The following is a 7057-nucleotide window of genomic DNA, read 5'->3' as shown; positions in this document are numbered from 1 at the left end:
GTGCCTGGTTCTGTGTGGTGCTTTGGAGAGGTGAGGGAGAATGTATTGTTTGGTAGGGGCCACTTTCTGGGCTGGCTTCAAGGTGAAATATGCCTTTGGCCATCTATCCCTGTCAAAGTCCAGAAGGAAATCTGGTCCCAAAGACCATTTGCAGGACTCAACAAATCTAGGATTAGCTCACTAGTCAGCCATTATTTGCACTCTCCACCAACCCCGTCTTTCCCGAAATCCTTTCTGGTGTGCAGAGAGAGGTCTTAGGAAAGATGTGGGTCTCCTTTCATTGCACTGGGATATGAAAGTAACAGTGGGGGCCTCCTTGGACAGCTCAAAAGGGAATTCCTACTATTTCTTAACTTCTCAGAAATGGTATTGGAAGGGAGACCTCTGGGGAGGAGGATCTGTGGTGCTGGGGGTCCTGCTTGTTGGAGGTCCAGGGCACTCATTGCTGGCAAGTGGATTTGCGGATGCCTGGCCACTTGTCTATAAAGGCATCATGGTTTAGAGAAACCCAAAACTGTGTAGCTGGGTTGAACACTTGCATGTCTTTTGGTTGGTACACCTGCTTCAGTAGTATGGGCTGGTGGTGGGTTTAAAGTTCAGGGGCTTAGTAGATAGTTGATCATGGGGGTAAGAGGAAGGAAGTGGCCTATGATGCAAATGCCTGTGGTGATGTTGACAAAACAGCACTTCTTCTTTTTTTCTTTTTTCTTTTGCTGCTGCTGCTTTTAGCTTTGGCTCTTGTAGAATGCAGGCTAGCTGACTGGCTCTTCTCAAGCCTTGTCTGTGCAAGCATAAGGGCTAGAACACATCACACACAAACTCACTATTTGCAGGATTATAAAAGCACCGGCCAACATTCCATGTTCCACTGGTGTGGCATTGCACAGCTAAAACAAACTTGGCAAATACCCTTCACGCCAAATATTTTTGGCCCTGGAATTCACTGCCCTGCATTCTGACATCTGTTACCTTATTATTTGACAACCAGTATTTACTTGATGGTCTTATCAAGGAAAGCTGGGAAATTGTTCCTTTCCAAGCTGAAAAGAAATACAAGAGGTATGGTGTTTGCTCTGTACAGTCGGTACTGTTGTCATGAGAACAGCCCTGCTGGATCAAGGCCAAGGCCTATCTAGTCCAGCATCCTATTTCCCACAGTGGCCCACCAAATACCTCTTATCCATTTGGAAAGCCTTGTATATTGCCACTACTTCTGTCGCTGAAATAGTGGCAGTTTCAGTTGCTGCTGACAGTCTAAGCTGCCTCTGTCAGGGCACATCATTGGGATAACTTAAAAGCCCAAAAGCAAGGGAATACCAAACAGACCAACTAGCTGGAATGTGGATTCTGCATGCAAGGGATATTGTGTACACAGAACCTCCCAAACCATATTCAATCACAGTGTTGGCATTCTTTAGGTTAAGACCATTTCAGAAAGCTTTATCAGGATTTTGTTTGGTTCCCCCCCCCAGCTTCTCAGTGGAGCCCCCCAAAGTGGTTATTAGCAGCAGTTAAGTATAAATGAACAAATTAGGGGCATCAAGGTAGACGTACTAATATAAAAAGCAGCCATTCTGACAGATTTGAATACAAACAAGCACACTACTGAGAAGTGTGCCTGAACAAAATCAGCTTTTAAACTTGGCCCCTAAAAGTGGTGGGTGTGGGGAGAGAGGCTCCAACCATTAGGCATCCTCTTGTGCCCACCAACAGTGTGTCTGGTTGGAGGCAGCAGGGCTGCCTCTGGGGACTGAAGTTCATCAGGTAGAGGCAGTCCTTCCACGGGAATTAGTAGACAAGGCTGCACCTCCTCATCGCAGCTACTGGCCTCCAAGCCACATCAAATACTTCATTGAAGGAGGGCACAAACATTCCCAGCTGCATGACTGGTTTGCTCTGGAAAAAGCTCTAATACAGGATGCTGTGTTAGATGGAGTCAGATGATTGGTCCATCCAGCTCAGTCCATGACTGGCGGTGGCTGCTCTCCAAGGCTTCAGGCAGGAGTCCTTCCAAGCCCCACCTGGAATGGAACCGAGGAACTTCTGCATGCAAAGCAGGTGCTCAGATGATGTGTTATGGTCGACTAGGTCATCATTTGGCACTCGGGGAGGTTTTTTCCTTTGCCACTGGAGCCTTTAAGAAGTGCCATCTGCTGGCAATAGATATTTTGCTTATGACTACTTACCTTGTTTTGCAAGTTTGGAATTTACTTGGTTATTGCTTTGCAGGCCAGGACCCTGCCTGCCATTTGATGATGCGTGCTGCTCTGTTGCCCCAGGACTCTCATGACCTCTCTGCCTCCTATTGCACAGTTAATCCTACAGAAGATGTATACCAGGTGTATCAATACGTGGGTGAGAGAAATCTGTCATGCATCCCTTTTGCCTGGGCGGGGGGGGGGTGTTAATCAGGAATATCAGAGGCTGCCCTTGAGTCATTATCTCCCACACCCACTTCTCATCAACACATCCTTCTTTGTTGCCAAACTCCAGGAATTCCAGCCCCTCCTAAGAAAATGAGGTTCCTCTACCTAGCTCAGGCCAATTCTGTGATGTCCACACAGTGCAGGAAGTGGAGCTTTTCTTCCCTGATTCTTTACTACCTGCTCTTTGCACATATAGGCAAGGAAGCCTACAAGTTAGCTACATCTGAGTTGACAGCAATGCCTATGTATACATACTGGGAATTAGCACAACTGTTGCAGGAAATGAGGTTGATGTTTGGAATGGCTAATCTTCTACCTTAGTTGGTAATCTTCCCACATAAAGTGACCATACTCTCCAGAAATCTTTCATGTACCTCATTTTTAGTCTGCTCTATTTGGGAAGAGATTGTTCTATTGCACAACTGGTGGGTGGTGTGTTTTTTGAAAGGCTGAACAAGGAAGCAGTGCAGGGCTGAATCTTATCTTGAGATTTTTTCCAACTAAGATTGAAAGGTTAACAAGCCCTTATTGGAAACTAGAGCACAAGTCCTTAAGAGACCAGGCAAAGGACCACAAGTTAATCTCCTGGGGAAAGGCCTGTCCTTAAGGAGAGAGTAAAACAAACATCTTCTAGATACCTTTAGTGTGGGCCTGGCTTTCAGCAGCTAAGATATAACCATTGGCTTTTTCCTTTTTTGTTAATTTTTAATTGCATATTTCATGTATACATCTCTTTACTGGCCTCAAATTCAGATTAGGGTGGACTATAAATGTAAAATGTTGTATAAACAGGCCCAATCATCCATTAAAATAAGGTCTCCAAAACAACGAAGAAACCAGAAGCAGCTTGGTTGCCTGACTCACTCTAAAATGACAGCATCTACATGTGTACAGAAGTAAATGAGAGACACTTTAATATTGGGATGGCTGATCTGAAAACACTAAAACTCTCTAGCCAGTTAGTGAGCATAGGGGGCAAACAAAATCTGGCTGGAAGAATTGAGATGGGAATCCATCAAGTAAGTTGCTAACGAAATTTTAAAACAAGTTTAGAGTTTTGCATTGCTTTGGAGAGGGAAATGCTACAGGTTGAGAAGTTCAGAGTCTGCCCATACCTGGCAGCTTCCATTCTGTGTGCATTTATCTTATAAAAAAATATTGTGGATTAATAATTAAAATGTTGCCAATGAAGATGAAAAAGTGAGCAGGATTTATTCTTTGCCCATTTATGTGAAACCAAACTGGGGCAGTGGAGGAAAGAGGGAGGACATCAAAGAAAGAACAAGCAGCATGATTAAGACCAAGAAAAACTTTAAGATTCTTATCTGGCCTCCTGTAAAAGTCTCGGGCCTCATATAAAAGCAAACTGAGAATGTTACAGGAAAAAAGAACCCACACAGTTACTTCAAGAAAAAATGGGTCATATTCTTTATTAAAGCTGAAGCCATACTTTCAGCAAAAACCATCACAATATTTGTTTTTCTCTGTTTACTGTATTCCACTGATCACTGTTTTCCATTTATATTTACTTTGGTAGCCTGGTGTTAATGTCTCCCTCATTCATTAGCTTAGGTAATTATATTTTAAGTGTTTTTGTCTATCCAGTTCTTCTGATAAACATCCCTTCCTCTTTCAAAGACTATTGTTTTACTGAAAAAGAAATCCTCATAAAAGGAAACCAAATAAAACCAGCAACAAGTTGTGTATATATTACAATCAGTCTGTTCTGGCTTATAGCCTGGGCTGGGAAGAGCTAGCCCAAAAGAGTCCTGCATTTCTTCCAGAAGAGACTCAACAAAGTCAGACAGGTGAAGCACTTTGTGCACTATACATTATCTTCACCTGAAAGTATTGGAGCGGAGGGATGATTACCTAACTGGCCATAAATGCCTCTTGGCATCATAGTCATAATCAGGAATGTGTTAAAGAAGTAAGAAGACTCCACCTTTTTACTCTCTTTAATCACCCTGAGAGTATGACAAGGAGGGTTAAAGTATGTCAGGAATTATTATCTGAAAGTAGTGGGAGATGGCCATGGTAAACCCCTCTACTATGGAGATGGCCATGGTAAACCCCTCTACTATGGAGATGGCCATGGTAAACCCCTCTGTTCTACCAAAGACAACCACAGGGCTCTGTGGTCGCCAGGAGTTGACACTGACTTGATGGCACACTTTACCTTTAAGTCACACTGAATACTTGAAAAACCATAGACAGCATACAGGAGGGGACGAGGGAAGATCTGAGGCATGTGGCATCTGGGTATACCAGAATGGCCTTGTGGGGCCAGCACTCCAATCACAGCCAGCCAAAGATCCCAAGGAGGTTATCAAGGAATACCAGCTGGGGAGAGCCATTCCCAGGTGTCCTCGGCTTCTAGCCATCAAAAGCAGACTTGGTTAAGTGGGGCATCTGGCCAGTCCTGGCCTGAGTTTCCAGGCGGCTCTTCCTCCTCCCTCTCCCTGGATCCATGTGTCTCTTCCACACTGGGCTTCTGCTGTCAGCTGAGCACAGTGACTCGGAGGCTGAGCTACCAATCAGGGAATCCCTAGCTTGAATGTCCTCTGTGCTGTGAACTCACCCCTTAGGCCAGTCGCTCAACCCTGCCTTACCGTCTGTAATATGGGAATAATAGTAACCTACCTTACCAGGTAGTTGCGAGGATGACAATATAATGTATGTGAAGTGCTCTGGGTATTCCTAAAAATACTAAGCATAATTTTGTTGCTGTTGTGGCGTCTGATAAGGGGCCACTGGCTCCACAGGCTTTTAAAAAGATTAGACAAGTTTATGGAGGACGGGTCTGTTGATATAACAATTGAGCAAAATCACCAGGCATGGAACCTCCAGGTTCAGAAGCAGTCTACTCTTGGATTACTGGTGTCTGGAGCTGAACAGCAGTGGGGAGGGCACCATTTTGCCCTTCTGCTGTTTCCCAGAGGCAGTTGGCCTGCTACTGTTGCGAGAAAGAGTACTGGACTACATGAACGGCGTGATCAAAACGATTCCTTTGATCTTTCAAAATATTATTCTCTAACCTCTCAGATCTGAAATAGCTGACAAAGTCTTTAAAAAAATAATAATCAAAAATGCTCTCTGTGCCTGCACCCCAAGGTTATAAGTACTTGGTCTCTTGAAACAATGAAACTGTAACCAAGCAGCAAATGCAAACACCACAGCAACAAGGTATCTGTGCGTTATCCTTCACACTTCATTTGCTATGCCTGCTACAGGTTATGTGACAAAGCAAGCAAAATAACTCCCTGCAAAGCACATACACACTCACTCACACCCCCACCCCCACTCACTCACCCCCCCTTCTCCAGCCAATATCCATGCAAAATGTGATACACCAGGCCAGCCTGCTCATTGTATGAGCATTTGTAATGGCTGCCTCTTCCGCTGTTGCCTTCTCCAGTGGCATTGGGCACTGCTGCCGCTCTGGGCCAAGCCAGCCATTTTGCCAAGCTGGGCACACAAGGACGAACATTCTCACCTCCTCCAGTTCCATGGACAAAAGGCGGGCAAGTTGCCAGGCAACTGCAATTGGGGACTGCATCTGCTGGGTTTCCCCAGCAACCAGATTTTCCTCTGGTCCCCATGGGCAATACAGCCAGTCAGGCTAGGTTGGAGAAGCATCACTGAGAAAAGACAATGGCCATGAGGACAGGAAAGGCAAAGGGAGAAGCAGTAGTACTAATGGAGGGAGGAGACTTGGAACCAGACTAGGAAAGACAGAGGAGGAAAAGGTCGTGATGTGGCCTGGAGCTGGTGGGAGATTTACCAAGTGGATGTGAGCCCATAGCAAAGGACAACAAGAGGGGGCACCACTGATGGGAGCTGTCCATAGTGCTTTATATTGGGTTAGCCCTTTCTTAGCTGGAACATCCTGGAACATGATCCTGAGTGGGTATTTTTTTAATTTATTGACCATGTTTTTCATGCAGTTTTCCAATTGACTAATTTACAAGATGGTTCGTGACATTAGAAGAAGAAGAAAAGAGCCATGGAATTAAAACAATTCAACCATCAACAACCACAGAATCAGTCCTCAAGCATGATCAGTAAACGGGGCTCATTTGCAATGGCTTGGCAGAGTAAAGGCCTTTCTGCCTGTCTCTGCAAGGAGGCAGATGTCAGAGCCAAATGAACCTCCTGGGGAGGGCAATCCACAGTAAGGGGGCCACAACTGAAAATACCCTGCTCCTAGTGAATGCATCCACAAAAGATGGTACCATGAGCAGGGCCCTGCTAGCAGATCATAAAGTGATCATAAAATACTCTGAATCCATAATGTTTAGGGTTTTCAAAGTCATAATCAATACCATTAATTGCACCTGGAATCATGCTGCCAGCCAGTGAAGTTGCTGCAAGATTGGTGCAGTAGGTTCAGGCTGTCAGGACCAATAAGAATGATATTTTGGTTACCATGGATGCAAGATCATTATATACGAAAATCCCGCAGACTCAAGCTTTGGAAACCTTTGAACAAGTGTTGGATAGGAGAAAGGATAAGCATCCTCCTGCTCCTTTTTTTTTTTTTTATCCCCTCCCCAAATTTGGCTGAGATAGCTCTTTATTTAAAATTTCAAATGTAATCATTTTAATAATGATTTAATAAACATTAAATT

This window comes from Hemicordylus capensis, chromosome 6, assembly GCF_027244095.1.
Source record: "Hemicordylus capensis ecotype Gifberg chromosome 6, rHemCap1.1.pri, whole genome shotgun sequence".
Taxonomy (NCBI): Eukaryota; Metazoa; Chordata; class Lepidosauria; order Squamata; family Cordylidae; genus Hemicordylus; species Hemicordylus capensis.
The sequence above is the reverse complement of the archived record's forward strand: the minus strand, read 5'-3'. Positions refer to the sequence as shown.